We start from the raw sequence: 24,713 nt of genomic DNA, 5'->3' as shown, positions 1-24,713 counted from the left end.
TGAAAAGAAAATGTTTTTTGTTTGCCCCTTTACCCTCTACTGAAGTAATGTAAAACGTTTTGAAAAGGGAAGCAGTGTGTCAATGTGTGATTTTTATCAAGTTGAGAAACCGACAAACCAGCACAAGCATGGAACACTTCTCCTAAAGTGTTTTTTTCTTGTGATGTGTGTTTTGAAGTGTTAATATTGATCAACTGTATGTCATATATAGCTTACTCTAAAAATCACTTCAGCAATCCACAACACACACTGCACACATACTGTGCATCGCTGTTGGGTCTCTTTATTACTAACTAATATCTACAGTGATGATGGTCAAATGAACATTGTTATTAGTCATGTATTAAAAACATACCTTAAGACAGATCAAGTGCATTAAGTACCAACAGAGTCATACAGAAATAATCTGCTTTCAGCATTTCCCCATTTCAACTGCAAGCAGCCTCTTTGAATTGGAAGCACCTCTGCATACTTATGTAGATACTTTCCCCAGAAAAGTCACTGTAGTGTTTATTCATTTAAACATTGCCTTGGTACCACTGTTTCTCAGTCTCTGTAATAATTTACCGTGGTACCATATCTAACTATTTTTAGCAAAGAACTGGCTACAGTTTGGTTTCAATAATTTACTGGTCAAAAATCTAATTTTGTTTATATAGCTCAATATCACAAATTTACCTATGCATGTGACACTTTCTATTCTTATGCTGGGTACACACCAAAGGATTTTTTACATCTTATAAGATTTCTGATGTTGACTGTGTTTTCACCCTACATCGATTTGATTCTCCTTTGGCCTGATGGGCTTCAGCACATAAAACTTTGTTATTTTTTTTTAATTTTCATTTATTTATTTAAAAAGGGAAAGCATACAGTAAAACATAAACATTACCATTTGATGCACTGTACCAGATTATAGCTTCAAGCTAATTCACATCTGCAGTCCGTTGGCAGGTCATGGTTAAAAGCAACATAATAATAAATAAATGTGCTAAGGCTGACCAGTTCATTAGAATGTCACTAAAACTTTATTGTTTTTTTTATCGTTACATGGAGTTTATGATGGATTTTTTGTTGGAGTCTGTGTTTTGCTGGGTTGTTTAATGGTGTTAGTGCACTGCATTGCGTTAGCAGCAATGTTGTCACTGTAGTCTGCAAGAGACCGGGGAGAGCACATGTAGCTAGAACCTGAGCCGATTCCTTCACATAAGAAGCAGAATAGTAGCTGCTTTGTGGTAAGCAACAGCGAAAACAAGTGTGTTGTTCATTTCTAAGTCAGGTTACAGCCCGTTGACAACAAGGCAGTAAAAAAGTGATTCATAAGTGATTTAATTGGAAAAACTACATATAGCCCATAGCCGTCAGTAAGTTAGAAGCTGATTAAATGAACATTAATAGCTTAAACAAAATGCTTTATTTGCACATTTTATTTTATAATGTATAGTTTCTATGTTATTTAATGGAGCTGTGAGTCTGAGTTTTTGCATGTAAGTTAACATTAAAGTTAATTTATGTTTGCAGGCAGTCTTCTTGATTTTTATTTTAACTGGCTTTTCTGTTCTCTTATTTTCACAAGGTGGGAGCTCAGCCATATTGTGGGACCAAGACCATCTTCAGGATTCCAACCTGTAAAACTGTAAGTCCATTATTACTAACTAACATAACGTTATCATGGCCCATTATTGTAGAATGGCCCACTAAAATTACTAGATATATTTACATTTAGTTAGTGATTTATTGGATTTAAGATACTCTGAACTTGGTTTAAGCCATTTGCTATATTAAACATTTTACATGACAGCTAAAGATGAGCTTAATTAGTAGATAAAATTATTGCTTGTGGCAGCTTGTTGGTAATGCTTCGGTAAAACAGACCTGTATTATGAGTTACTATAAGTTATGATGGTCTAAGAACGTATATTTGAGAATAGTTGTGAATAAAACCAAAATTGTGTGTCTTGGTCCTCCTGTCACTAGAAATGAGAGTAAGTGTCCAATTTTTCCATTGACTCCCAGACTAAAATTGGATAGGAAAAAGTCTCTGAAAATACACCTGTCTGTACTCTAACTTATAGATAGGAGGGTGATGATTGAATACTCAAAGACTTGACATCAAAGCACTCACAGAAGTCATGTACATGTCCCTTACTGTGTCTGAGTCCACCATGTACCAAAATTCCCACCAAGTCACATTCAAAGGTATTGATTGTCTTGTGTAATCAGAGTGCAGATTAGCCTTTATAGATTCACTCAAAGGTGTTCAGATAATGTGAATTTCTGTACCAGTGATTGTTTTGTGTATTTCATTTTTTTGCAGGAGAATCACAACTGCTGTCACCACTGCCCACCACCATCCTCATCACCTGGCTCCCCCCACCCCCTCCATCCTCACCTATCTAACATCACCACCATTACTTCTCCGATGCTGACATCCCCAGAACACCTACAGTGAGAAATTGTTTTGTGAAGATTCTTTTGTGTATTGCAATGTGTCTTGACAGGATAACTGTGGCCTGGTTGAATGTTGAGCCAACAATTTCCCTGATTTTTGATTAGTTGTTATTTATTCTGATGATCTTTATGGAGAATGTCATGTTTAGCATGTGGGCAAGATGGTTGATGGCCCATATTTTCGACTAGTTGGATGGAAACACATCTATTTCAGTATTTTCTTATCTTCAAACTGGCTTTTCTAGTTTCAGTGGCTAGTTATAGGGAAATAATTTTAGAGAACCCCTTTTTATACATTGATTACTGACTGCCTACGACATTGTTAGATTATCAGTTTCAAAACAGATCTCTTTATATATGTGTTATTATGACTGTATTATTCTACTTGTGCAATAAACAATCTGCTTTTTGTGCAGTTAAGTCTTCAAATGTCCTTTGTCTTATTTTACATGAACAGCTAAATAACAGTATTTTATTCGTTATAATACTGTAAAAAACAGTAAATACAGTAAATTTTAAATTGTACTTAAAAATAACAAAGGCTACTGTACCAAATATTAACATTGATTTTCTCAGGTGTTCAAATACTTATTTGCAGCTGTATCATACAAATAAATAGTTAAAAAATCATACATTGTGATTTCTGGATATTTTTTTTTTAGATTATGTCTCTCACAGTGGACATGCACCTACGATGACAATTTCAGACCCCTCCATGATTTCTAAGTGGGAGAACTTGCAAAATAGCAGGGTGTTCAAATACTTATTTTCCTCACTGTACATCAATATAGTCCATCACAGTAACAATGTCCTGTTTCTAGCACGGAGCACAAACAACACCAGTTTATTCCACTAGTCAGGTTATGGATGAAATGGCATGATCAAGCGGAGGGCATGCAAAGGACACAAAGAGGAGGGGCAGGCAGTCAGGGAATTTGCAGATTGTATAAATGTTCTAGTATTAAGGTTATGGTGGCCATTTCATTAGCTATATAACCCCATTTAAGCAGTGAGCCACCTGTAAGTTTTTCATTGTCAAACGTGCAAAAGGCCAGGGGAAAAAGAGAAGGAACTGTAATTGCTCCACTGTGCTTTAGATAACAGAATTGTTTAAAATGGTTGCACAATCTGATCATCTCATTATGATACAATAGCGCATCTCTGTCCATGAACAATGTAGTCAATTTTGTTATTGTCCCACTGTACAGAACTAGTTATCAGAATTATTTTATAATCCCTGAAAACCAATTCCTCCTTTATGTCTTGCTGTCATGTAATTAAATGCACAAACTATGTGATGGTCACAGTTAGTTATTTTCAGCTATTAATAATGAATAACAGCAGCTACAACAACTAGAAACTAGAACCAGAAACAGTTATATTGCATATTTGCATTTTCTATAGTAAATTGTAATGCATTATAGTTTGCACAGTGGGCTGTATACTATTTGTCCCTGATGACTTTGTGGGATCACCTTGTGGCTAACATGTACATGGTGAAGTGGAGGAAAAAGCCCTCAACTCCTTCAGAGGAACAGCACCCAGCCACTGGTACAGATATGTGGATGACATTTGGGTCAAAAAAAAAACCCAGGAAGTGCAAGCCTTCACAGAACATATCAACTCCGTGGACAGTAACATTCACATTAATTCATTTAGTTGACGCTTTTATCCAAAGCGACTTACAATTGCTATACATGTCAGAGGTCGCACCGCAACTAGGGGTTAAGTGTCTCGCTCAGGGACACAATGGTGGATGTCTCACAGTGAGAATTGAACCCAGGTCTCCCACACCAAAGGCAAGTATCTTATCTATGCGCCACCACCACCGTAAGATCAAGTTCACACGAGAAGATGTGCAAAGAAGAAACAGAACCACCTGAAGGGGGCACTCGGCTACCCTAAATGGACCTTTGTGAAAACAGCCACAAAATCCAGGAAGAACACTACAGGGGATGAGGAGGAGAAGGTCAAACGCAACAACATTGTGATTCCATACGTGTCTAGACTATTAGAGAAACTCAGGAGGATTTTCAACAAACACGACATCCCTGTGTTTATTAAACCCAAGAACTTGCTAAGACAGATACTGGTCCTCCCCAAAGACCGCACACCCAATCACAAGGAAAGCAATCTAGTGTATGCAATCCAATGCAGTGATTAATGCACAGACCTGTATATTGTGGAAACTACCACTACACAAACGCATGGCTCAACAAAGAAGGGCCAACTCCTCAGGTCAAGACTCAGCAGTTTACTTACATCTGAAGGACAGAGAACACTCGTTTGAGGATCACCAGGTGCACATTTTAGACAGAGAAGATGGATGGTTTGAAAGAGGTGTCAAGGAAGTCATTTACAATGCATGCATCATTTCCCAGGAAACTGAACAAGCATTTCCAATTGGCCTCAGGTGAAGATACCAACGATGGTTGTTCAGACTCTGTCATTAAAACAGCCAGGAACACTAACGAACCAGCGGTATCGACGATCCTAGCTGTCAGTCAGAACTGAAGAAGTCTCTTGGATGAGGGACGAAACGTCTTCTAGTTTTTCTTCTACAAAGTCCAGTTGCCCTTGACCTTAACCTTTGTTGGATAACTATGACCTGGAAGACTGAGAACCTTCACAGACATTTTTCTTTTTGTGTTTTTAGTGTAATATCTTATGTCAAGACAGCTTCAGTACAAGCCAAACAGATTGTTTCTCTTAGCGCAACCGCTAACATCCAGGACACCGTGCTATGGGACCCCTCTGCCCTTCCAAGGCTTTCCTCCTGCTCAACGCTGAAGCATCAGTCAACCTGGGCTGAAGTGGTGGTTAAGTGGCTTGGACAGGGCTGCCTCTCCTCCGCACATTGGCCTCTCCAACCGCTATGCAGCCCTGTCTGACGACACTCCGGTCCTTCCAGCGGATGCACCTGCGGCTTCAAGTCTCCCTGATACGAATCTCTTTCGACGGATAGTGCCTGCCGACATTGTAGCATTTCTGCCACCGGCAAACCGTGATCAGCTGGGCCGCCGGTCTGCCGCTGGGCCTGATCGGCGGCCGTCATCCCGGTCAAAAACCTCCGCTTCCCGACGTAGGATCCTGAAGGAGACTGTGCTCAGACGCTCCGGAGGCCGTCTCTACCCTGCACCGTCGGGTAGCCCTTCTCTCAGGTCTGTTACTGCACACACTCCATCCTCAGTCCGCACGCAGTGTTGAAGCAGATTCTGCTCAGTCCTGCTCTGGAACCCCACAACCGGCATCTCCTCGTCCCCTTTTCTCCCCAACCACACTAATAATTGGTGACTCCATAACCAGAAACATCTGTTGCTTTAACGCTACCACTCACTGCTTCCCCGGTGCCACCACGGCTGACATTTAAAAAAAACTCCAGGACCTAATGCCATCGCTCCCGTCCTCCATCAAAAGAGTGATAGTCCATGTGGGAACAAATGACAGCTCTTCAGCTGTCTATCTGTCTTTTTAACTTTTTAAAGCAGTGTGGAAAGTTCGTTTTTATCTCTGGTCCCATTCCCACAGTTGGTCGCGGTGCTGGCCACTTCCGTAGACTCCTTGGCCTCCACAACTGGCTCCAATCCACCTGCAGGGCTCACCGTGTGTGTTATGTTGATAACTTTAATATTTTCTGGCAAAGAATGTCTCTTTTTAAGACAGACAGACTTCACCCAAACAAACGGGGCTCAGAAATGTTAGCTGCTCACATACAGCATGTGGTGCGAATGACTAATCATTCATGCAGCACACCTGGACACACCACCGGTCACTGAACATAACTCTGCCTCACTGCCACTAAGAACTGTCTTCACCTGCTGGCATGTAAAGCCGTCTGCTCCCAGCGCTGTTCCAAAGACTTCTATTCCTGTCATCATCACGCATAGACCAGTAAACCGAAATGTGCACATCCCACACAGCAATCATAGTAATCTTATAAGGATTAGGACAACTGCACCAACTCCAGATTTTATGTTTTTAACTGAATCCTGGTTGCAAATAAATGACTAGCCAGCTAGCTGAACTGTGTCCTCCTCAATATGATTGTTTTAGTCAACCGAGGGTCAGTGGTCGTGGTGGTGGGCTAGTGAGCGTGTATAGGAAAAATGTTAAATGTCATCAAGTACGCTGTGATGAATTGAACTCCTTTGAAGTTCTCACTCTTAAAGTTGGAGAGGTGTAACCTATCATATTTGTTATAATTTATCGCCCCCCAAAACCGCCTGGAGGATTTTTATCAGAACTTCCTGAATTTTTATCTGCTCTGGTTTTAAATAATGACAGAGTTGTTTTTGTGCCAATTTTAATATTCATGTTGATGAATGCAACTTTTTAAATATGGCCACTTCTTTTAACTTCAAACAACATGTCAAAGTGCAAACACATAACCGTGGTCATACACTGGACTTGGTTTTTACCCTGGGTGTCAGCATTTCCTCTGTGGAATTAGTGGACATGACCATATCTGACCACAGATGTATAGTTTTTTAGCTGTGATTCGCCTGTTACTCATGCCGCTTCACCAAGCTCCGTGTGTACTCACATCTTTAATGAACAAAGTGTTTCAAAGTTTTGCACATTCTTTCAGAGCCAAAGCCAACACCTGTCTGATTCCAACACCAACAATCTGGTCGATCACTTCAATCATATCTGCTTGTCATCACTAAATATTACTGCTCCTCTAAAGGTTAGGCCTACGTCTAAAGCTAGTAAGCAACCCTGGATAAATGAGCGCATTCGCAGCCTAAAAAGGGAATGCAGGAAAGCAGAGCGTAGATGGAAAAAATCCAGTCTCCAAGTCCATTACCTCAGTCTGAAGGATTTATTAATTAACTACAATAACATGGTTAAGGATGCGAGAACACACTATTTTTCTGAACTCATTACTACGCATAAACACAATCCCAGGTTTCTGACTGTGGATCAGCTGGTAAACCCAACCCTTCCTTGTGCCTCAGCTGGAAGTAATGATGACTGTGAATTGTTTTTATCTTATTTTACCAATAAGGTGGTGTCAATCAGAGCCTCTATTACCCCCATGGCCTCTTACTCAGAGGTCCCTCACCAGCAACAAGAGAGTTTTAACCAGTTTTATCCCATCGACTTGTCTGAGCTTTAAAAACAGTATCACAAATGAGAGTGTCCTCCAGCCCACTTGATATAATACCTACAAAGTTTTTACTGAAAGTAATGGATTCTGTTGGGCCCCATTTGATCTCTGTTTCCAACAGCTGCCTATCTACTGGTTGTGTCCCTGATTATTTTAAAACGGCTTACGTGAACCCACTTTTAAAGAAACCTGGTTTAGATCCCTCATTCCCACAAAATTTTAGACCAATTTCAAACCTGCCTTTTTTTGCAAATATTCTAGAAAGAATTGTGTCCAAACAGCTGCTCACTGTACTGGAAAATAACAAAATATTTGAAAAGTTTCAGTCTGGTTTTAGGAAGTATCACAGCACTGAGACTGCCCTGCTTAAAGTCACCAATGACCTTTTAATGTCTGCTGATGAAGGTATGTCCTGGACCTTAGTGCTGCTTTTGACACCATTGATCACAACATCATGTTAGACAGACTGGCACTGGGTGGGGATCTCTGCCCTAGAATGGTTTTCATCCTACCTGTCAAATAGGAAGTTTTGCGTGTCTGTAAACAACTATGTCTCTTGTTCTGTCCAGTTAAATATGGTGTGCCTCAGGGGTCGGTCTTAGGACCCATTTTGTTTTCCTTGTATCTGCTTCCCCTTGGACATATTATCCATAAACATGGTATTTCTTTTCATATGTATGCTAATGACACACAAATGTACTTGCCCGTCAGATCCTCAGACCCAGGAATGCCGAGTTCACTTACCGACTGCCTTTGTGAAGTTAAAAAATGGATGTCAAATAATTTTCTCCAGCTGAACTCAGACAAAACAGAAATCCTGGTCATCGGGTCCCAGCAGATCGCAAAACAAATACTGCCATCTGCTGGTTCCCTAGTAAATCACATTAAGCCTGTTGCAAAGAACCTTGGTGTTTGGTTTGATAGTAATTTAAATTTCGAGCAGCACACCACAAAGCTTGTTCAATCATGTTTTTATCAACTTAGAAATATAGCAAAAATTCAATCTATGTTAACTTTTAAGGACACCGAGACCATTTTACACGCCTTCATCTCATCACGCCTGGATTATTGCAACAGCCTTTTCACTTGTTTAACCCAGAAATTTACTAATCGACTCCAGATTGTCCAGAACTCAGCTGCCAGGCTTTTAGAACAAAGAAATATGACCACATTACTCCTATTTTAGCTTCATTACACTGGCTTCCAGTGTGTTTGAGAATTGACTTTAAAATTTTATTGATCACTTTTAAAACTCTTCATGGCCTCTCGCCTTGTTATATTTCTGACCTTTTAGTCCCATACGCATCAGCACGTACCTTGAGATCCTCGGGCAGAGGTCTGCTATCTGTTCCAGAGTTCAACTGAAAACTAAAGGGGACAGCGTTTGCTGTCAGGGCCCCGAGGCTCTGGCTTTATTTATCCTATTTTACTTATTTTATATTTATCATAAATGTGTATTTTAGTCTTTTCAATGTTTTCTTGCTTTTATCTTGTGCTTTCATCACAATCATGGTGACTTTTCATGTAACACCACCATGACGATGACATTTTTGTTGGACAGTTGCATGAAATGTGATCACCAAAGTCAATAGGGTTCATTCTCTGGGCACCATGAATACCTCATGGTTATTCATGGCAACTTTCATAGAAATCTAATAGCTTGCCATCCCTAAAGCCACTTCAAATGGCTAAAACAGCCTTGTAATTGGCACAATGTAGGTTTAATTCCAACAGTCACTGGTCAGCTAATGGTAGGTGCTGATAAAAACAACAACAACAACAACACAGTAATGATATATTTGAATGCTGCCAGAATATGTGTAAATCTTTAAAAGCAGAATGAGTAAGATTTTTCTCAAAAAGTCTGAGGGTGCCAGGTTGTATGAGTTCAAAAGGAAGCTATGGAAATTGCAGACACATTGCTGAAAAAACACAAATATAGTTGGGTAAAACAACAAGCAGACAAAGCTCCTTTCAAAACGAGAGTAAATCTGGGGTTGGCTCTCTGGTAAACACTGAAAGAGAGGATGGGAATAAAGAGCAATGCGGAATTCCTGTCTGAATGTTTGTGTTGTGCTTTATTGCAGGAGAGGGTTTAGGTGCGCAGGTGTTTCCTCTGCTTTTTATGGACAGGGCTCTAATTCTACCACGCTGCAAGATCATAGATTCTGCTTCACATTGGTCCCGGTCTGATTCCTGTTTTTACCCTATTCCTGCTCACCCAGAATCTGCGCTGGATCAGTCCAAATCTTCCCAATTCAGCACTTTGGTTCAAGTCTTTGCCTCAGTTTTCCCTGGCACAAAGACTCTAGCAATAAATTCTTTGTGCACCTCTCCCTCGTCACAGTTTCTGTGTTTTGCAGTGGGGTTCACACAACTAGCCTCCCTAACAGCCTGTTTGCTGTTGGACAGATAGGTGCAGGCGGTTTGCTTAGTTAGCTTGCTTAAAGCTAGAGAGCGAGACTTTTACATATAGGCCTAAATGAACATCTGTTACATCGAAGCTCTTGTCAAAGGATTTCACACAATGCTAATTAAGCCTGTCACCACCAGGTATGTATACCACTGTTTTTAAATCTGGTGACTGTGCCGATGCTGGCAACAGGTAATGATGTTTTTTATGCCAACCAGCAATGATTGATTTGCCAGAGCAGAAGGGGGAGCGACAGCAGCAACTCAGTATGGCAGAGCCTATATGTCACAAGCACTTGTCGATGGTTATTACTCTCACTGTCAGAAGGAGGAGACAAAACTTCCGCACTGCAGGTTTATGTATTGGCTTTTCCATTATAACAAATGTAACGTTCCAAAAATAGTAGCTAGCACACGAAGTGCTACTATCAAACAATGCAAATAAGTGAGAGTTTGACTTTAGAATAATTTTAACAGCTGTCCCAAACCAACATACTAAGGTGATCATTTGAGACGTGGTGTTATTGTAATGAGCTTGTTTATAGCTGACATTAGCTAATAGGACAGGAAAAAAGTAAAGCAGGCATGACGGGAATCATAAATAATTTTTTTTAAAGATAAATATGTAGTAAAATATAGATAAATGCTATTTTCTGATTTAAAAAAAAAAAAATTATTGGGAACTTGATTGGATGAGAGTCACTCTTCTGGGATTGGGACCGGACAGAAGTATTTTTGTGGGAATGGGATGGAACAGGAGTGAAAATCCACTCTTTTGTCAGCCTCTAATCCTTACCTTTATTCACCAAAAAACAACAATTAATTATTTCACTCCATAAAATGTCCAATCTCCATAAACTATGTAACATCAATAAATCCAGATGAAACTTAGCAAAGCCTAATTTGTGAGGGTTGATGTTTTAGTTGGACCATGTAAAACTGCACTTCAGGAGGACGTACAGTTTAACCAAATAAGTTTAACCAAGAAGTAAAATGAGCACGTCAAAGTTTCATCATAGTAATGTTGCTTTTCAAAAACAAAGAAAGGAGACAGCATGAGAAACAGATGGTTCACAGTTTTATATCAATCATCAACTGTTTCCATTTTGTGTTGATTTTTTTATGTTTGCGTGGGACTGAAGACAGATGAATTTGCTTGTGGCATGAAAGACTTGTTTAAAGTAAAAGAGCAAGCAAAGGACATCATTGCAGAAATCCTACTGTTATTAACTAACAGTGCTAATTTTCAGAGAGATTGCAAAAACCCTGATCTGAATTACTGTGTCAATCATACATGTAGAAAAAAATCTCGACAAAGTATAGGACATACTACACATTTGCTTTACAACGCACTGTGACAAAGATTAGGTTAGACATATTTGATATTTCTGCTTTTTCAAAACAATTAAATAAAAATAACCCCTTGAGTCATTCAAAGAACTAGTTATTGACTTTGTGCATACAGGCAATTTGAGAATGCTTGACAGCATATCCAACATAAACTCAACAGAAAAATGTCTTAATAAAAGGCTAATGTGAGAATAAATAGCTGGTTGACACTAGCTTTTCGTTGCGTGTTCAGAAAACTGCATTTTTGTCCTGTTTTGGATGGTGTGTAAATAATGTTCACCTCCCATACCTAGCTTTTTGTCTTACGTACCAAATCACTTTTTAGACCTGCTTAGGTTTTGTTTTGTTTTTTAATCAAAATGGAATTCTGACCATTCACTCAAATTTAATACAGTTGGCTTTTTGTCTGCTCTCTACATGTTTAATTTTAATACTTCAAACATGATGTGAAGTTTAACAATGAAGAACATGCAGCAACTCATCTGTTCCAATAATAACTGTTATGTAACTACTAAAATAGTGACAGTGAGTCACTTGGCGGCAGGTAAAGTAAACATAACAATGCATACTTTGGTATACATTACCACAAACACTGGTGATCATCTGGTGAGCAAGATCTCGCTTTTTTCATATGTAGTTTACACACTCAGACCTGCACAGCATTATGGGTATTTTTCGTTATCAGAAAAATGAACCTACACACCTCATCATCTTTCTTAGCTCTGTATCAGAGATAACTTGAGGCTTCATTAACATGCTTTATTCAATCTGGGGGTTTGGCGGGGGTTTGGCAGAGAGAGATTTATTTGGATTCATGTGAACATCTTAAACTGAAGTACTCCTCATAGTGTAATTTTCTTGTTTTCATATTGCCATTTCTGCCTGTCTTCCTACATATGGAGTTAGCAGTTATCAATCAGAGGCCTTTGCTGTATTTTGTACTTCTACTGATTGTAAAACCAATTAGAAACAGCTCACAGGGGACACACCACTGCCTTGATGAACTTTATCCATCATTTTAAATGAGACTGCCAAAATACCGCTACAGCGTATCTCTAGCTAGAATTTTACTTTCTACTTGAGCCTTGAATCAACATCTGTACATCAGCACAATGTAACAATGTTAAGTTGCATATTTGATGTTCAACACACAGTATTTTAGAAATCACTTCTTGCAGAGAAAATGGAGTAGGTAATTGTTTTGCATGATTCATTTAGACAACAAAATCATTTATCATGACATGACATTGTTAAAACAGTCGCACATACAATACATAGTAAATATCAATTTGCATTTTCACTACATAGCCTATGTAATTGAATGAAAGTAGACAGATTTAAAATACCAATCACACAACCGGTTGTCTTATTTAAAATGACAGACCATGTCAGTCAGTTACGGCTGCAGTGTGTCTATGAGTTATTTTTAAGCACTTTTGAGAGAAACCGAGGCGAATGACCTGCAAGATATGATGCAAAGTGAAAATAGTGAAGTGGAAAAAGCATAGTAGTGACTTCATTGGTGCGTTGAGTCTTTGTAAACATTAAAGGGGAACTCTGATTACTGACATAAAGGTAGGTATTTGTGATGGGCAGTACACCTCAGCCTGTTAAAACAGTTAATGTTCTCCTAAAGCGTGGCTCTGAAGAAGTTTGCAAAGTCTGAGAAAATAACCCTTGATGATATCATCAGGGTTATCTCTGCCTGAGTGTGGAGACTGCAATTTCATTATTATTGGCAACAAATTAAATCTGGAGCATGAAGTTGACATGGACTTTTACCAGGCCTGGAGGGTCTAACAAAAATATGATATTGCTTGCATTGTGGGTATTGTAGGATACAGTGGGTTTGGAACTTGACCCATACTACTGAAAGTCAGGACATCTCTGCGTGTGCTGCTTTGAATTTGACCACTCATTTTTAAATTATGTCTCTTGTAAGTCACCCAGTTTAATGGGCATGCAATACTATATTGCTGGAGTTCCCTATTAATGGTTAACATGGTTTGTATTATACTTTAAATCAACTACAATCAGAGTCAATAATGAGGTTACTCCCTGCATGTAAACGTAACCTCTGATTTGACTTTGGCTATAGTGCACACTAGTTAGAGGACGGTACTATTTACTTAACTCATATTAAGACAGTGTTCAGTCAAAAGTGTTTGGATGATGTGTGACAAGACTGTTTAACTTCTCAAACTGGCTTTTATCCATAATTTAATACTTAAATGTGTGCCTGCTGATAAAACAGTCATGCAGGGTATTTACTATACATACTGACATCCCTTCCCCTATCAATATACATCTTATTAATATATATTATTGACACAATCATTATCAAGTTAGACTATTAGTGCGCTTTAATATTACATCACAGGTTCATCAACTGTCTTTGAATAGCACAACCAACTGGCTATTCAGCATCACTTTCTGTCATTCAAACATCTGATGCAACCCTGTGAGAATAAAGCATCAACTTCTCAAGTGAAGTGATGGTCAGACTTCCCAAAGACCCCCCACTGATCAGTGATCAGTGTCCTATGATCTTTCAGCACGATTTGAACACACACACATACACTCACACACACATTGTCTAGAGAGATAACACTGTTGTGCTTAAGGTCTCCTTTTTCCAGATCAATCAGAGAGCTAGAACCCATGTTTTAGGAACAAGAAGTAGAAGATGAGACAGACATTTTGCATTGGCCACAGTGCAGGAAATTCCCCCCCAAAAACACATTCTACAGTTAACTGGAAAATGCTGGAAAGAAGCTGTGACATTTTTCAGAACTGGACAAATTTACAAAACCTCTTCAATTATTTCATGAGGGATGGTGACTTTTTATGAGAGGCTACCGAGTCACAGCACACATTAAATACAATTGTTTCCGTCTCTCGCCTCAGTCGGTTATCTTTTTGGGATGTAATTAACCAAAGGAAAGAGAGGAGAGGTTTTTCTCTCAGCTGATAGACACATAAATATAGGAGAACAAAAAGCGCAGTTACTCCTTACCCTGATGCTTCGGCTGGCAGCAGACACAGTGACAGTTAAAAGAGGCAAATGTAGAGCAAATAGTGAGACATATGCAAGCACTCAGATGTATGTCGTTTGACAATAACATCAAGAATAACATGGAAGAACATAGAGAAAGCAACAAAAAGATCGTTGGTGGTTAACACTGCATGTTTCCCATGTACTACAACTGAGGCCAGAAATTTAAATAATTTATTTTACATTGTCCAGTGGGTCATGTTCCGACCCAAAAAAGTACCAGTTTTCCAAAATGATGGTGCGTGAAAGGGGGTCCCATGGAGGAAGGGCAGGATGACGGGGTTGTACTGGCATCGAGTGGTACATTATATATGACAAATCTGAAGTGAGAGACAAGGAGTCATCATATGCAGGGTGAAATCCAGTAGAGTAATTAGACAGTTTATGGGGCAGAAAATGTGTTGGGGCTGCCACTGCGTCTCGCATAGCCGAGGGATCAGGGAAGGATTGCGATTCATTTGGCTTTGATTTCCGTGTAGTTGCTGCCATCATCCCCCCTCCCTGAGGCCCCCTCCCTGGACCTGGTCCCGATAAACTCCAGAGCAGCGTAATTCAACTCTTGCCTCTCCAGTCCTGCCATAGAGCCCACAGGTTGATAATCCCCGTCTTCTCCCTGCAGACAGAAGAACCGATCAGCGGCACAAATCACTGGCAAGGTGCCGGCGACACCTCAGATGACAGACGAGCCCGACAGACACCATAAAGAAAAGATGTTAGTCGTTACTGGTCACAACTGACAAGGAGATGTTTCCTGTTAGTTTGGCAATTTGTGTTAGCAATGACGCAGCCATGCAGAAGGCAGTTTCGGAAACAAACGGCAGTGTACAGAACACAGAAGCTGATATGCGAGGAGATGTATCTGTCACTGAGGCTTGTGTTTTTAATGGGGATTTTTTTAGGAACCTTACCGTAGTCTCCTCTAGAATGGAGTTAAACTTTGAGCCCAACAGCTCTGTCTTAAGCTGTGCAAGAGTTAGGGGAGAGAAAAACAGACAGAAAAACGCAGAGAAGCGATGAAAGCAAGAGAAAACAGTGTTTGGAAGGTCATGGTTGGAGCTACTGGACTGCTCGTGGGAGAGATTCCTTCTATTTTCAGAGGCCAAAATGGGGTCTCATAATTTACAACTTGTTGCAATACACAAAACTATAACCCCAAACAATCTGAGAATGGTCATCTAACCCATCCATCATAATCATAATCATTGACATCAGCATGTCTCACCACTTTCTTCCTCAGATTTTGTTTGTCCTTCTTGACTGCGCTGTAGTACAAAGCTGGGTTCTCCAGGACCACGTCCTGCCTAGGGTTGCCATTCTCTCTGGGGGACGGAGTCACATAATCAGACTCGGTCTCGACTGCCTCTAACGCAGGGCGACACGCCAAGCCTGGGCATCCATTTTAAAACAACAAGCTCTGTAAGGTTATGCTGGAGGGCAACTATGGCTGCGAGTGACGGGGTTAAATTATGGGTTTAGTGGCTGAGCTCACACCCACTTCAGGGGTGATTTGCCAGAGAAAGCTTGCAAATTTGGGGGTCCAAATATGCCTTGAGGCTAAAGTAAAGCACATTGGTTAAGAAGACTACCTGGGTTGCATTTAGCATAGCAGGTCAAGGATACAGAAGCAGTGTCAGAGCAGGGAATTGTGCCTGCAAAATATATGGTTAGTCCAGCTTACTAACCCACTCCACAAGGCAGCCAATGTGGATCTCCAACGATTTCAACAGGGTCTTGTCGTAGCAAATAAACTGAAATTGCTCTGGAGAAATGATTCTCACGTCCACATCAATCCCACATTCACTCACGTACAATGTGCATCAATGTGTTTTAGAATGGATGACTAGGCTTAAGTGTTTCCTTGGATTTCAGAAAATGCTTAGTCAGGAAAATGACTACTTCTGTCTCGCACCGCCCTTTCTATTAGTTTGTCATTTATACTCACTTCTTGTTATTGTGGCCAACATATCTCACTGCTGCAATAATGAAAGCTATGACCGCCACTCCTCCAATGGTGCCAACTATAACTGCCATCATGTACTTTTCTGGAAACAAAAATGAGGGCATAAAACTTAATTATTGATGAACATATTGAACAACACATAGAAAAAACATGACATCAATAAGAGCATACGAAGAGGAACACACCATCTTAGGCTTCCATTATGTAGTCTACAAAAAAGGGATGTTCACTTAAAAAAAACCATTGTGATTGCATCAGTTTAGGGAAAGCTGCAGTTTTCTCGGCCAATAACGAGTATACATAGGAGGGACAAGAGCAGGACAACCGTTTATAATGTCCATCATGTACTTCTATGAAAATGAGAGAATTAAAGGCATTAGGCAACAGTTGGGCACTATAGTTTTTAGCAAACATTACTCAAACAAGAGGAAATTTCATGTGGATGATTTCTGCTGCTGATCAGCAGTACAGCATATATGGGACCAACTACAAAACTACAGTGCCCACATTCATGGTAATGAAGGAACATCCCCACCTACGTCACCTAGTGCAACAATGTGGCTCACTGTGCTTTTAATAGTTTTTGAATGACAATGGTGGTCTATAGCACAAAGGAATATGATATATCAAGCTCTGGTTACACAGACAACACCAGCAATATCAACTATCACTAAGTAGTGTCAATTTATTGTTACTTTTTGTGGGATTTGTTGAAGAAAAATGTTCAACATAAGCCCTATTTTCACAGAACTAGTACAACCTGGGGACCTCTAGTAATTTGTATTAATCGTGGAGGCTGTCTGCGATGTTAACCCCGTGCAAATTTACATTTAAAATCCTTTTACATGGTTACGTGCCAAATCTGCCATGTCTGTAATTTATAAAAATTCCACCTCAAATTACCTACCTTTCCCAGTGGAGTCTGCTTTGGAAATTAAAAATTTAAGCATTGACAGTATTTCGGATGCAAATTCAGGAGGCTCATCTTGCTACACAGCAGGGAGACCCATTCGCAGAAAACGCAAACTCAAAACCATTAGAAGCGCAAAATCTCAAAAGATGATGAGATGGATGACATACAAGGAACATTTTTCTATCTTTTAACAGGCTCAACTGTTATTATGTGGTAGCCTACTAACAGTAACATTAGGCCTATAGGTAGCGATCAAATGCTTTCTAATCAATATTTCTCCAAAATAGTGCACAAGCAAGACAGCCGTCTGTTTTCTAGTACTAAAGTTGTGCTCGGTGACAGTATTTGCCAGCCTTAACATAATATCTGGGGGATAATGTCAGTAAATTCAAGTGAAATACAGACTTTGCTTATATTACACAGACATGGGGGGTAATTCATAAATCACATGATGTCTCCTAGTAATACTAATGTTGTGCGAAAACGGCCTAAGGTTTTTTTTAATCAAACTCACTACAAGAATCAGTAAGTCTCTACTCACTCTCCTGCTGTAGCTCCAGGTGTACACTTTCTCTTCCGTACATATTGTAGATGCTGCAGTGGACGTTGACAGCAGGGCCATTGTCGACCCGCTCGCCTTTCTCCCGCAGCTTGATCATACCCGTGGAGGTGTGTCCGTCTGTGTGCGTGAAGAAGTTGAACCGGCCGTCTGTTTCGTTGATGGTGACGTTCAGGTCGGGCAGGTAGAACTCGATGGTGGGTTCAGGGTTTCCTGTGGCCATGCAGACACACTGGACACCCTCCCTCACCACCGTGCACTTTGACTCCTCCAGAAGGACTGGGGCATCTATTGAACGAGGCAGCAAAGTAAAGAGCTACAATGCTGAATATAAATACATGTGAATATGAAACATAGTTTTTTCTCATGTATATTTTTGTGGACAAGTGTTTGTGAAGAATTGGTAAAGAAGCTTATTTACTCAATGACTGAATATTGTAGTTCACAAAGTTGTAACAGCATCTTTAGAGGTGCTGGTTCAGGTCACTGGTCATGTCCTACTTTTTTACACTACTGTTGGGTGAAATGCAGCACATTGAAGCACTCACACTCAACAGTGATGTTGAGGGAGCTGCTGGCTCTTCCGTGCTCATTCTCGGCCAGGCAGCGGTACTGTCCGTCTCCCTGTGGAGTGATCTCTAAGATCTCCAGCACTGACAGCTCGTCGGCAGTGATGGTGCCCACCAGCTCCCCGTCCTTCAGCCAGGTGAGGGTTGGGGCTGGGCTGCCCTGGGTACTACAGTGCAGGGCCAGCGAGGTTCCCTCCTGTACCGTCACAGAGTCGTTTACCACGGGCTCACGGGGAGGGTCTGCAACAATGTAGAGTTGTTTTTCTTATTCAGATTTTGAAATGTTTTTCATAATTCACTCAGTAAGTGTTAATTTAACTTAATTTAAAGGGACATTTAGTGAATTCTGTAAGACCAGATATTTTTGGCCTCTTGGGGGCAGCGGAAACAAGCTGTGAACACTGACATGTCATCACCAGCAGTTACAAAGAAACATTATCATTCATTTGGAGTCATGTTTCTAGCCATCTGGCAAATGTAAGTCCAATATTCTCTATTTTAACCCCTTTTTCGATCTCCTGATAGAAATAACTGGCTGCTGAATGCTCAACTGTGTTCACCAGCTAGTCTCTAACCGTATCTGTCTGCTGTTTGGAGCTGAGTAGGTAGTGTACAGTGGGCTTTTCGACGCCATTTTGCTCAAAACTACCAGCTATGAGACCGGTGAGAGTGAATCAAAACAGTTGAGAGCCGAATAGCCAAACAATGAGCTGAAACTCCTTATAAAGCTCCATAAATCCGAGGGGAGTTGAAAATCAGAATGAGATTCTCTGTCTTAATAGAAATTTAATAAATGCAAATGTTCAATGATTACTTTGGGCAGAGGTTTCTGGCTCTCAAAACACACAACTCCTACAACCCGCTCATATTTTGAACCGTTCAAGAGGAAGGTCAAGCACTCATGGTTTGTATCCCAGTTATACTACATATAAATGATCAGCAGCAGATTTTGATTATGTGGTGCGTTCACTCAGGAAAAATAAAAGTATACATAAATAATAAAGATGTCAGCATGAAGGCCTATACTAAATCCACTTAATTTTCTAATGTGGTATTGATCAACACTATTGTCTCACAAAGAAATACAAAAATAACAGCTGCAACCAAAAAAAAGTGGATTAAGGTTATACAGCTTCAGGGAGATATCAGAAAACATTACATCTTCATAAATATTTTATTTGTTGTGAAGTTTAAAAGGCAGTGGCATTCTAAGTTCACAGTCTTGTTGTGTCGTGTGTCACTTGGTGTTTGTCCAAAAAAAAATAACATTGATTATATTTGATGATATTTATGATTAGTATGTTGTATGGATTTAGGCCACAGATCTGTTTTTTCCGCAATATTGCACTTCTTTACTGTATTGTCCCCAGAATACTGTTTTGAAGCTTTATGTGTGTTCCATGTTGTAATCCATTGTACCTGTTGTGAATCAGCTGCCATGTTTTGACCAGACGCAAGCTATAAACTTTAGGAGCCACATTGCAAGTTCAACATGGGCAAGTATTTAAAACTACCAAATGCTAACCCAATGTAGCTTGCTGTGTCCCAATTCCCTATAACTAACTAAATACAGTATGTACAATATGTATCTCAGAGACTTACACTTGACAGCCAGGTACAATGAAGTGTTCATGAGGCCATAGCCATTGTCCCCAATGCAGGTGTAGACTCCCTCCTGTACAGGCGTCACATCGTCCAGGGAGAGGGTGACATTGGACGCCGTGTCCCATAGAAGCTCCTGGTCTCCGAACATCCAGGAGATTCTGGGAGGAGGGTTACTGTCCACCTCGCAGTGCAGAACACAGAGCTGCCCTCCATCACCTCTGAGGACACGTTCACCCACACAGAGCGTGGAGCGTCTGGGAGGGAAAGTAAGAAGGAGAATATAATGTCCCTAGACTTATCTGTCTACAATGACGGTATCTTAAAAAATACTTTGATCAAATACCTACAATACTGATGATATTCCAATCAGCCAATTTATGATTGTTAGCATTCTAAAACATTGCAAGGTTATCGTGCACCATGCATGCTGATTTTAGCGTTTAGTTTACTGCCTTACAGAGCCATTAGCAAGGCTAAATTCATTGTTGACTGCCATGTTTTGTGTCTGGTCTTTTTTGTGTTTTGCTGGATGTGGAGGAATGGCTGTCAGCTGAAAGCTAGCTTTAGTGTTAGCTCCACGATTGTTAAAACTTAAATTTGGAAACACTGAAGACTTTTTTTGTGTTTCTGTGCATGACACAAACTCTAAAGTGGATATGTTTGGGCCACCTCTGAGTCATTGCCTGGAGGCCACTCAAGACAGAAATTTGCTTAATAGGAATTCATAATTGCTGTTGAGACCTGATCGCATGTCAGACACAACAGCCCCTTTGAGATTATAGATATATTTTTGTCCTTACAGGGGTGTGCGTTTTTAACTTACACTTGACATCTAGAGAGATGACCCTCTCATAGACCAGTGTGGTGTTGGGGTAGTACACCCTGCAGCCCAAGAGCTGCCCGTTGTGCATGGGTCTGGGTGTGAAGGTGAGGGTGCTGGAGAGTACAGCTGTGTTGCTCTCCTCCAGGTAGTCAGAGCTGAATTCGGGGTCGGGCAGGTAGTCGGTGTACATCCACTGGATCTCTGGAGTCATGTCTGGGCAGTTGTCTGGAGCGTAGCATGTCAGCTCCAAATCCTCATCGCTGACAATCTCCTCAGGGACATCAATGTTGGGTTGATCTAGTGGACAGGAAAACAAATTATTCGCTTTCTTTAACGAAATATAATAACAGTACTTTTATTTGTAAAGCAGCATTTTTATCTTCATGCAGAGATGCAGCAAACTTAAACAGACAACTAGAGCAAAGGTACTGTATCAATCAATAAGTCGTCTTCATCTGCTGAGGAGACTGACGTCCTTTGATGTGTGCAGGACACTGTTAATATCATTCTATGACACTGTGGTGGTATCTGCCGTCTTCTATGCAGTAGTCTGTTGGGGAGCCGGAAGCACAGAGAGGGACAGAAAAATACTAAATAAACTGATTAAGAGGTCTAATTCTGTCCTGGACTGCCATCTAGACACCATAGAAGAGGTGGGTGAGAGGAGGATGTTAGCCAAGCTGACGTCAATCATGGACAACACCTCTCACCCCCTGCATGAGACTGTGAGGTCCCTGAGTAGCTCCTTCAGCAACAGACTGATGCACCCACGGTGCAAGAAGGAGTGCTACTGCAGGGCCTTCATTCCAACGGCATTCAGACTCTATAACACAGCAATGACATAATGTCCCACTGTTTGTTGTTTCTGTATCACTTATCACAGTCGAGTTTTCCAGTAGTCTGTCTATTTCTTATTCACACTGTATGTTTACCAGTACTGTATATCCACAGCCCTATTTTTATAGCCTACATTAACTAAACTACATTTCTGTATATAATCTGTCCTGTACGCCTATTCTTATCTTTTGATTTCTTTAATAGTTTGTACTTTTCTATTCAATTTTTATTTATTGTGCATTTTCCTATCTGTTGTGTTGTATCTGTAAAGGCAAAGGCAAGATTAAAAGTTCTTCAAAATGTCTTTATTTAAAATAAATAGCAAGCTTGCCATACAGTACATCATATGAATTGAAATTTACTTTCTTGTTTACACGACATTTATTACTTTCTTCTGTTATATTCCTCTAAAAATAAGGTTGAATTTTAATACACAGGTTAACAGATTTGGCCATTAAATATTGATGTTGTTGATGGATAAAAACATTGTGATTGTTGCTTACTTGGTCTAATGAATATTTTTTAGTCTTTGTGTTGACGTGAATAAAGGTTAATTATTACATTAAATTGTTAATTTATTATTAGCGATAAGCTAATTTCATATTTCAGGTTTACTGATTTCAGTTTAAAGCATATTCCACTCTAATCAGTAACTTACCCAAAACTTTGAGCTCAGCGTAATCTGGGAAGGTATACATGTTGGCTCCACCAAGGTCAGCACGAAAGTAGTATCTCCCTGAGTGCTCTGTGCCGATGTTGTTGATGAGCAGAGTGCAGTTCCTCTGGTGCAAGTCACCCAGCAGCTTGGTGCGGCCCTTGTAGCTCTCGTGCACAATGTCTGTGCGTGTTTTGAAAACAACAGGAGGGAAGAGTTGAGGGTACGGCTGACCGAAGTACCAGATACCGTGAATGCCTCTGTATGGCCTGACAGCAGATGGATACATGAAGGTGCACGGGATGACCACACAGGAGTTTGTCATGGCCGAAATATCCCGAGGTACCCAAACGTTCCACTGGCAACTGGCATCTGAGAGAATATCAAAAACAGACATTCAGTGAAATATAATTACAGAAATCTTCTCCAAAGGCGTAAGATCACTGCATGCATAGTGATGAGTGCGAGTTACAATGGAAAAATATGTCTACTGTGTCTACCATCAAAAAGGAATTTATTACCATTGATGATCAACAGTAGTGGTAAAAGCAGCTCCAAACACCACATGGTCTCTGCTCAACACTGGACCATAGACCACTGGAAGACATAACATCATGTCAGTTACAGCATATGCATTATGAAGAGGTAAAATAAATCCTGAAATGTCTTGGAGCATTGGTGCTGCTGTGTGACACAGGCACTGCATCTACCTGTAAGAATCACACTAATACAAAAAATGTTTCTGAGATTTAATAGTTTAGTATCTTAGTTTTGACTATGGCATTGTAGCCAAATCTCCATCACAAAACACAGAGAAAAACAAAGCTATTTTGAACTTTTATGACTATATATTTATTAGTTTAAACTTGTTCAGACATCTCAAAGGTTGCTCAACACAAAGAGGAAAATCTAGTCTTTTTACTGAATCCCTGATCACCAAAGTAGTAGAGGTTCCTCTGCAAAATGAAATATTCTTTGCAATAGCAAAGAAGCAATTTCAATTTCATGTTTTCATAACTCATCACAGACATACCTGTATTCAACTAAGCACAATAGCTAATTTCAAGGTCCAGATTAAACAAAGCTGATATAACACTGGATTCATGAGTCAAAGACATATTTATCCACAAAAACACCATGATGCACTTGTTTTCTCCTAGCAATAACCCTAACAACAGGTAGGGTATGATGGTTGTTGTTACATTAAAAGAAAAAGACAATGAAATTAGATATTATATGATATATATAAGGTGTTTTTCACCCAATATTCAATTACAAAACAGAACAGCACATTGTGGATCACAGAATATACGTAATAACTGGATCAAGTGACAGAAATATTTTATGTTCCAAATCCAAATTAACAAAATGACATCAAATATGTTCGTTTGTTATAGATGAACAAATTAAAATCCCTCTCATCAGGGTAGGAGACAGGAATTACATATGATAGTTACTATTCACAGCATAAGTTGGCAATTTGAACCCATTTCAAAATATATGAAAGGTGTTGAATGTATTGCAGTATCTTTAAGTATATTTACCTTATTTGTATTTTGAACTTGAGTTCAAAATAAATTTGGTGTATGTTTGTGTTAATTAATATATGCCCATTTTCTAAGTGGGTGGAGAGGTGAGGAAGATTAAAATGACTTAATTCTCATTGAAAACTGAAAAACTGAGAAAATGGAACATGTTTTTTGTCAAAGCCAAGTGATTAATGGTTCAATCCATATTTAGGGGGAGCTATGTGAGATATGTGCATTCTGTAGAAAAAAAAAAAAAACTGGTTAGTATCTTCTTTATAAAAATATGTGCAGTGACTTGTTGATGACTAAGGCATTACCTTGAAATGATGATGGTGAGAAACAGACAGACGCTCTGCAGTACAGCTTGTCAGCACCTCCACTAGAGGGTGTTCACTCACACCCAGACAGCTGACAGCCTTCTTCTCTGTGAAGAAAAAAAATACTAGTGACATCAGTATCATCAGGCAATGACATCACTGACTTACTCCCCTTACTCGAACAGAGCCATATATAGTAAGTCACACAAACTCAGTGTCAGTCAGCACCTGCTTGCAGCCCCTCAGAGTCACTCATTATGGTGACCATACGTAAGCCCATCAAATGAATGACACTCAGTGTTGGCTGAGCTCTGACATGACGCCAAACTCCAGTCACCACACATCATGTCATCAGCAGATTACTGACACTATCTGTGCTGTACTAGAAGGTAAGGAAGGAGGGATAACTCACTGTATCAATGACAATGCAGTGGCATTTGTTAACCTCATGCTTTCCACCATGAGGTTTTGTTTTCAATCTCTTACCAAAAGATATATATAGTAATACTTTGATGTATGAGCTAGTTTATACTATCCTAGGTTTGTGTCAGGGTAACATGAAATACGA

General features: G+C 39.9%; 1 pseudogene; it reads right to left on the bottom strand.

Moving 5' to 3' along the window:
* Positions 1 to 13,671: 13,671 nt before the first annotated feature.
* LOC119897195 lies at positions 13,672 to 24,254 on the bottom strand (annotated as a pseudogene).
* Positions 24,255 to 24,713: the final 459 nt, after the last annotated feature.

The sequence above is a fragment of the Micropterus salmoides genome, unplaced genomic scaffold (genome assembly GCF_014851395.1).
Source record: "Micropterus salmoides isolate LMB-PRFRI ecotype aquatic unplaced genomic scaffold, ASM1485139v1 Ms_hic_scaffold_11, whole genome shotgun sequence".
NCBI classification, from domain to species: Eukaryota; Metazoa; Chordata; class Actinopteri; order Centrarchiformes; family Centrarchidae; genus Micropterus; species Micropterus salmoides.
The sequence above is the reverse complement of the archived record's forward strand: the minus strand, read 5'-3'. Positions and strand labels throughout refer to the sequence as shown.